At 43.2% G+C, this 9,545-nt stretch overlaps 1 pseudogene; it reads left to right on the forward strand.

Moving 5' to 3' along the window:
- The first annotated feature begins 312 nt into the window (after positions 1 to 312).
- Positions 313 to 5,774, forward strand: LOC134584677 (serine/threonine-protein phosphatase PGAM5, mitochondrial-like; annotated as a pseudogene).
- Positions 5,775 to 9,545: the final 3,771 nt, after the last annotated feature.

The following is a 9,545-nucleotide window of genomic DNA, read 5'->3' on the forward strand; positions in this document are numbered from 1 at the left end:
TGAGCTTTGTTGCCTTTTATCACTTTCCTTTGCAGGCTAGGAGATCTGAGAAAAATCATTTCTGATCATTTCTTGATACATTCCACGGTCAAGTTACCCTGCTTGCGCAGTACACAGAGCACATTCCTATTTATTTGAATCTCCTGCCCCCTATTAGCTATAACAATCTGCACCATGTGTCCCCTACAATTACATAATTGCAGTAACATCACAGTGCCTACAACTGGGTGGGAAGTTTGAACTAGTCGCTACCTATAAATTCCAGGCTCAGTGGTGGCTTTAGCATTATTCTGGGATTGATTTCTTGGTAACATGTTTCTCCGGAGAGCTGTGATTGCTTTTGGTGGCTCTGCTTTTGCAGTTTTTGCCTCTGTGGCTGTGGGAAAGAGTGGTGATGATTCTGGTTTTCTATGTCCACCTATAATCCCTGGGCGCTGGGATTGGAACTGGGATTGGTAAGTATAGTGCTGTAGACACCTGCTTTGAATAACACAGCAGGAATTAATAGAATTTTTATATCTTTTACTCAGCTGGGGAGTTCCTCTGGTTTCCAGGAGCTGATCATATCATAGATGTGACTGTCAGGGTGGGGAGCGAAGAGACTTTATCGTAGGACGGTTTGCCTGGTTTATGACTGATACAAATTGTGATCCATTTCACATTAAAGCAGCGGTTCCCAACAGTCTTCAAGTACCCCCTTAACAGTTCAGGATTTAGGGATTACCCAGTTGTGTCTGAGGAGTTTTTTAGAAAACCCTTTACACACAATAGGGTAATCCTGGACTGGTAAGGGGGTACTTGAGGACTGGGTTGGGAACCCCTGCATTAAAGGAACACTCAAGCATTGTAACCACAAGCATGTGCTGTAGTGATTATGGTGCCCTCAATTTGTAAGCAGTCAAACAAGACTGGTTTGACTTGTTTCATGTGGTCTGCTGGGTGCTGTTTACTGCTTTCACTACTTCTGATGGGAAGCTTCTGTTGGCTGTCCTGAGCTCAACACTGCATGGGCAGGCTTTCAGCTCTTTGCTGGAAACGGGGACCAGCATCTGGTGGACCCCAGGTAATTCAAACTGTTCTAAAATGTCTGACTACTGTGAGAGGAAATGTGGTGTGGTAGTTGATGGCATATATATTTGGCCTGAGTTACTGAACAGCAGCCTGAGGTTTGAGAGTTAAATGTCCCAGGGAGAGATGTTAGGTTTGCAAGATGCATTATTGGTACTCTGCAAACCACGGTATGGGTCCCTGGCATGGAGCACTTGGAGAACCGGATGGGCCAGTGCTCCAATAGCACCAGCTGCTAAGTAACAGTCAGACCAGAACTTTTATTTTGCTTAATAGTTTCACTTATGCCTAATTGCACCTCACCTGTGTCTGATCAATTAGCTAGCAGGCTTTTAAAAGAAGGGATCAGCATGCTGCAGGGTGTGGAGGAAAAGCCAGAGGAATGGTGTCTTGCAGGTATACATTTTGTAAATTGGCGAGTGGGAAAGTCACTCAATTCCAGATGGGGATTTGCTGTGTATAGTAAGTGCTCAAGCAAGAGCAAGGAGTTTTGTTTATTTTTCACTTTTTGAAACACGTGTGTTATATATATTTTACCAAATCTGAAAACAGAGCTGGATGTGTCCTGGACTTTCATTACCCTAGAAGGCTGTGGTTACAGGATCTGTGACAAAATCCTACCTGGAAGAGGTGGTGTGTTACACTACTTACAATAGGTTGGTTTCTGGGCACTCCTGATCCCATAACAAATACAACATGCAGTTCATTTAACTGTTCCAGGGATAACTGCAGGTTATTTAACCTAAGATGACTTTTTTAAATTGTCCTTTTAGTAACCTACTCAGAAGTCGAGTTTTTAAAACCAACATTGCAATGTGATTGCTCAGCATCCTATATTGGGGTTTGTAACATCCTAGCTGCTACATTGAAATAATGGGATAATTTCTGTTAAGTGCAAAATTTGAATAGAAATGGCATAGCCAAGCTGGAAACAAAGTTTCAGTTCTGTCTTGTTTTTGGCACATTGTATTGGTGACTGTACCCTGTATGCACCACGTTTCAGAATGATCCACACCTATCGTCTAAATCTGGTCATTACTAGTTCTTAGTACCATCTATTTAAATCTCCGCTTAATTAGGTTCTTCAAATGTAGCTTTCTGATGCATTATTGAAGGGAATAGTGAGGCATACAACTCAGAATCCGGTGGGTAGGAATTAAAGGCCTTAGAAGAAAAAATGCAGTAACACAAATCTAGTTGTTTGTTTTTTGTTTGTTTTTTGTTTTTCTATGGATAAAACTGGGATTTGGGGTCTTCCTTTACCACTTATTGAACATGGAGTGACTTTATCTTTCATAAAGCCGTGAACCAATGTCTCTAATAAACTTGAAACATCTGGAAGGATGTACAGAGAAGGAGTGTAAGCTGCAGGAATGGAGGGGGTGGGGCATTCTAGGCACCAGAACAGCTGTAGTGGTTATGGTACTTGCTAGTTCCTTTAACAAGCTACATGCTGTCTTTCTTTCTACAGGGCGTGAACAGGCCAGCCTAACAGGACAGCGTCTGGCACTTCTTGCAAGTGAAGGGAATAACTTTAGCTGCATTATTTATTCGTCATTGACCAGATCCACAGAAACTGCTGATATAATCAGTAAGAATTTACCAGGTGAGCCATGTGTACAGGGGAAGGAAAGGTTTTACTGGACCCTCTATTGCACATGTGGGATTAGGCTGCTGCATGTAGACCTCTGAAATCCCAATTCTTGCTGCCTATGCATATTTTGAATAGTTGCAGAATAACCGTTATTGAGCTGTTTTGTTGGTGGTTTGGCTTTCTTTAATCTTCTTATAGATATTAAAATGTGCAGCTCCAGTCTGCTTCACGAAGGACCTCCAATCCGACCAGTTCCTGTGGATACCAGATCTTTCAGTAAGCTATATCTAGTGGTGACTCTATTTTTAAAGCGTTTCTGGTGTGCATTCTGTTTCTGCTTTTAACCCTGGTCGTTGTCTCCATCTTAGTATTTTAAAGATGGCCCACGCATTGAGGCTGCATTCAGGAAGTACATCCTCCGTGCAGATCCAGAACAAACAAAAGACAGTTATGAAATAATAGTCTGCCATGATAATGTGATCCGCTACTTTGTATGCAGGTAAACTGCTTCCACTTATCATTCTAAATCCTCTGTGGTCACCACAGGTATCTTCCAGGCCCTCTATTCCTAACCTGCATTTTTTGTTTTTCTTTAAACACCCTTATTTAACAAAGTAAATGGAGTACACTAAACCCAGAACAACTATACAAAATTGAAATGAGAATCCAGTATTGTAAAATTGTGTGCCATTTTTACTATAATGAACTTTGCTGCTTATTTAACAGGTTTTCATCCAAATGTTATCAAATCTTGTGGTAATTGGATGGCCTGTACTAATCTGACAGCCTTTACAGCAGGCTTCCGTAAACGCCAGCCCTCCAGATGTTGCTGAACTACAACTCCCATGATTCTCAGACGATTTAATTCATAGAATCATAAGAGTTGTAGTCAGGGCCGGCTGGGGATACACAGCTGCCCTGGAAAAAAATTTATGCCAGCTCCATAAATCATTGCGCCATGTAAGGTTATGTCGAGAGATTCTTTTCTAATATAAAATATTGGTCCTTTCAGAGTAACTGTTTAATTATACAGTAAGCATACTCGCATGCAGACAGACAAGCTCATTGATATAAATGATCTCATTGACATTAACCTCCCTGGCGGTATTCCCGAGCGTGACTCGGGGTTAATTTTCGCTGCCAGAAGCGGTAACCCCGAGTCACGCTCGGGGTAGATAAGATTTACTTACCTCCGCCGCGATCCGCTTCGGGAGGACTGCCTCACAGCCCAGGCAGCCCTCCCACGGCAAATCAGGCCCCCGGGGGCCATGTGATCGCTCTCAAAGAGCGATCACATGGCCCTCTATAGCTGGCTGTGGATCTGCCAGCAGGGGGACTGTTTGAAATATCAGACAGTCCCCCTGCTGGTGGGAAGTATAAAAAAAATAAAAAAAGACAAGTGTAAAAATAAATTAAATATATTTTTATATATATATATAATATGTGTATATATATATATATATATATATATAATAGATGTACATATATATATATATTATATATAAATACGTATAATTAAAATAATAAATAAATAAAATAATAAAATAAAGAAATAAAATATTGAAACAAAATTTAATATAAATTATATATGCATATGTAATTTCATTCTAACTGTATTTTGTTATTAATATATATATATCGGTAACAAAATACACTTAGAATGACATTCTATATATATCTATATATATATAAAATACAAATAAGCGCAAATATATATATACATAGATAAATACATATAATTACATAAAAGATTACATTAGTATACACGTAGAATTTAAATACCTATAAATGCATATATATTAAAATTCTACATGTATATTTAAATAATCTTTTAACGTAATTATGTGATTTGATTAATTAAAATTTGATTGACATGCCTGACATGGGGGCGGAACTGGGCGGGTAATTCAAATGCAAAAAAATGGAACCGCTTTTGGTACAAAATTCTTGACATAATCATACCGCCAGGGAGGTTAAAAACACAAGCTCACATACAAGCAAGCTCACTCACTAGCAAACGCGCACACAGCTTATTGTAGTGGTACTGGTGTCTATAGCCTGTCCCTGCCGGCTTTTTAATGTATAAACTGACCTTTCAGAGAAAAGGCAGTGTTTGCATTGCTTCAAAGTGACAATCACTCAGACGGTCACTAGGGGTGCTTCCTGTGTTTCTACATTAAGGGCCTCCACGCTCTGGAGGCACTGAACATTCCACATAGAGATACAGTGATTCAATGCATCTCTATGAGGAGATGATGATTGGTGTAGCTTTTTGCAGCTAATCCTATGGCAAAGCATTGGATTGGCTGAGATCATCAAGCTTGATGATCTCAGCCATAGAGGCAGTGCCAGTGGAGGGGAGACGAGCATGGCGTGGGGAAAAGTGAATAAAAAAAACACTAATGACAGACACACTGACACACATTACTACTACCTGTGGGCGACCAGGGGTTGTGCAGGGCAGACAGCAGTCTGCGCTGGTGGCCGCAGGGGGAGCTGTGATGGCGTCCACTGGGGGAGCTGTGCTTTCTCTGCTCCCCCCGCCCTCGCGTGCTACTTAATGATTCCGCGGCTGGAATATGACGTCATATTCCGGCCGCAGTGTCATTAAGCTGGGGAGCAGAAACCGCACACCTTGCCTGGCCCTGGTTGTAGTTGAGCAACATCTGGGGGGCCAGAGTTTGGGGAATCCTGCTTTACAGCATTAAAAATAACACCTCAAGACCTATATTGTACAAAATTGTCTTATGCCTTCCATATACTGACAAAATGTATATCTTCATCTACAGGGCACTACAACTCCCACCGGAAGCTTGGCTCCGACTGCCTCTCTATCATGGTAGTATTACAAAGCTGGTGATAAAACCTGATGATGATGTGTCACTGAAGATGCTTGGTGATGCTGGCTTTATGCCCCCGGGGAAACTCACGGGAGCTTAGCTCTGAGCTGGATGTCCTCCTAGAGACACACAAGTTACCATGACTCCCTTACCTTTCTGTTTAATAGACACTCTCCAGTTGAAGCAGTCTTTCAATGCATATATTGCACACAGCATGGGTGGACCAAATGATAGTATATTTTTTTCTCATCCCTGCACTAAGATGAAGGTTCTAGTTTCTGAATATGCAGCACCATGTTCTGAGTTACAATGCCTTGTGTTCACCAAATAGCTTTACAACTCAAGCTTGGCACCTCCTATTGCTCACCTGTACGACATTGCAGACCCTGTAGCTATAGCTTGTCTGCCTAGTCCAAATGGCTTCTTGCGAAACAAAGTACAGTTGAAAGAAGTTACCTGGCTTGGTTAGTGTAAATACTGTATCTTAAATATAAGGGGCAGTTATAATAAAACAATGTAACAACCCATTTGTATGCATGTTGACAGGACTGCTTAATTAAAAGCAAATAAAGTGACTTCCTACTTATTTTCATTATTGTATTGGTGGCTTCTGGCTTCACACTTCTCATAGGTACTAGATGTTCTGAGCGCTCCATATGTTCAGAACTTGAACTAAAAGTTCATCCTTCATTGTATGTGGGTCGTGTGGACTAGCCACTCAAAGGGAGTATCTGATCTTGTTTGTGTTTGGCAGATACCTTGTGTGACCACTGCGGCTACTCTTCCCACCAGAACTGTATTAACCTTAAGACTTCCACCTAGGGTTTGGACATGGGCTGGTGGGGTCCTGTTTGGCCCTGGAACTCTTTCTCCCTGACTTCTTGAACCACGAGTACATCACCTGGCTGAGCCCCCTCACTTCATTGAGGGAGCATTTGTGGTCTGCACCTCCTTCAGCTACTCAAGAGCTCCCTAGTGCTCTTGGTCATTGATGGAGCACTGGGAACTGTTAAAGTGGTCTGCATCTGATATTGGTGCCGAACACAATACTAAACCACCAGGGATCCTGCTTGCCTTCCACTAGACAATGTGAGGATATTTATATGGTGATGATCTTAACATTATCGAATTGATATATTGGCACTGTTCCCCTTAATTTAATGCTAAGAGCTACTCACTATTTTAAAGCTTATAGACCCTGGAGTAGACTTTATTAGACGATTTGTATTTCACACATTACAAACCAACTATAAAAATTTAGTTTATTGTGACAATGTAACATGTATGACAATCAGTGAATATTTAGATATAACAAATATACAATACAGCAGTTTACCAGTTTTCATATAGTTCAATAGCAGTGGCGTCGCTAGGGGGGGTGGGCAGAGTGGTGCCATGGCCCCCCTACATCATGCTGTGCCACCCCAAATGCAAGCAATCTGCTGGCCATGTGTTTAGATTCTATTCCCTCAGGCTCTAACAGCCCGAGGGAATGCAGGAAAGAGCACTGACAGGCTCCCCAGCACAGGCCCCACTGCTGTTAAGCAGCAGCCCATGCTGCTGCTGCAAAGACCAGAAGATGCTGACCCACAGCAACAGGTAGGCCATCTCCATCTCCATCTCCATCTCCATCTCCATCTCCATCTCCATCTCCATCTCCATCTCCATCTCCATCTCCATCTCCATCTCCATCTCCATCTCCATCTCCATCTCCATCTCCATCTCCATCTCCATCTCCATCTCCATCTCCATCTCCATCTCCATCTCCATCTCCATCTCCATCTCCATCTCCATCTCCATCTCCATCTCCATCTCCATCTCCATCTCCATCTCCATCTCCATCTCCATCTCCATCTCCATCTCCATCTCCATCTCCATCTCCATCTCCATCTCCATCTCCATCTCCATCTCCATCTCCATCTCCATCTCCATCTCCATCTCCATCTCCATCTCCATCTCCATCTCCATCTCCATCTCCATCTCCATCTCCATCTCCATCTCCATCTCCATCTCCATCTCCATCTCCATCTCCATCTCCATCTCCATCTCCATCTCCATCTCCATCTCCATCTCCATCTCCATCTCCATCTCCATCTCCATCTCCATCTCCATCTCCATCTCCATCTCCATCTCCATCTCCATCTCCATCTCCATCTCCATCTCCATCTCCATCTCCATCTCCATCTCCATCTCCATCTCCATCTCCATCTCCATCTCCATCTCCATCTCCATCTCCATCTCCATCTCCATCTCCATCTCCATCTCCATCTCCATCTCCATCTCCATCTCCATCTCCATCTCCATCTCCATCTCCATCTCCATCTCCATCTCCATCTCCATCTCCATCTCCATCTCCATCTCCATCTCCATCTCCATCTCCATCTCCATCTCCATCTCCATCTCCATCTCCATCTCCATCTCCATCTCCATCTCCATCTCCATCTCCATCTCCATCTCCATCTCCATCTCCATCTCCATCTCCATCTCCATCTCCATCTCCATCTCCATCTCCATCTCCATCTCCATCTCCATCTCCATCTCCATCTCCATCTCCATCTCCATCTCCATCTCCATCTCCATCTCCATCTCCATCTCCATCTCCATCTCCATCTCCATCTCCATCTCCATCTCCATCTCCATCTCCATCTCCATCTCCATCTCCATCTCCATCTCCATCTCCATTGAATGTGGTGAGCTGTACCTTCGACATTGCAGCTGGAGACTAATTCCCGTTTGAACGGGACTTTGTCATATCTGGGTGTATAACAGACCTCTGTTAGACAATATAACACCACGCAAACAACCCCAGTTTCACTTTGACAAAAGTCAAAGTGAGTTTGACGATTCGAACGCCGCCTTCGGATGGGACATATAACTTTTCAGGGCAGAAATAGACCGACCGCACAGCCTGAATCTGTGGAACTGTTTTGGGCATGAAAATGTGCTTGTGGTCGGTCATAAAGGACTTCCAGCTAACTCTTCTCTTATGAAGATTGAATGTATCGTTTTAAAGTTATAAAAATGTATGTTTAAATTGTACGTTATAATTGGGTTACCTCTCAGGCTAAGGGGAGGGAATCTGTGGGAGGTAACCATTGTGTGAGTGGGTAATGTTTAATTGGATGTGGGCGTCTCCCTTGCAGGGGAGAATTGCATAAAAGCAGAGTGTGTGTAATTAAACCAGTTCTTCTTGACCCTCAATACGTAGCCTTGTCTTGTTATTGGAGGGAACTGCTATATCACACTGGGGATTGCTATGCTCTGCATACTCCCTTGAGCTTTTATCACTTAGTTCTTGTTCCTGATACCCTCTCCTGGAGTCTTCCCCCACACAGTCCTGAATGCTGGAGGTTCATTCCAGGGTGGACGGAAGACGGCGCGGCTCCAGTTAAGCTACGGTGGTTGTGGTGTCCAGTGCGGTGCTTGTGGTCCTCGGTGCAAGCTAGGAAGTGTCCATCAACGGAATTTATTATACACACAACCCTGTATTATACAGAGAGCACTGACTGTCCAGGGATATTATACACAGACAGTAATTGATAGCTGTGCTGCAAAATGTCCTTGGAAATTTTTGTCAAATGTTGGCAACTATGGCACTGTATCAAAGGAAATGTGTTTGTTTTTTTTAATAATCCCTGGTGGAAAATAATGAATCCTCCACCAGGGATTATAAAACAAAAACAACAACACATTTTGTCGGGGGCGGGGTCAAACTGCGGCGAGGGCGGGGTTGAATGTGCCCCCCTACTTTTGTCCCTGGCCCACCCTGTGCCCCCCCCCCCCTAAAAATGAATCCTAGAGACGCCACTTTTCAATAGTAACATATGCAGATAGATGCAAACTTCAACAGTTTTATGACCGGACACTCTCTTGAAATCAGCTTGCTAAACCTTTTAACTTCTTTCCCCTTCATATGCCTCTATTTGCCCATATGTCTCCGGGAGAACTGAAGACTCATGACCGTCATTCACTTCCGGGTATTTGGAACGCACGTTTGGAACTGATACCGGAGAAACTGACGGAAGCCAAGCACAGAGAGATGG

Source organism: Pelobates fuscus, unplaced genomic scaffold (genome assembly GCF_036172605.1).
Source record: "Pelobates fuscus isolate aPelFus1 unplaced genomic scaffold, aPelFus1.pri scaffold_40, whole genome shotgun sequence".
Classification (NCBI taxonomy): domain Eukaryota; kingdom Metazoa; phylum Chordata; class Amphibia; order Anura; family Pelobatidae; genus Pelobates; species Pelobates fuscus.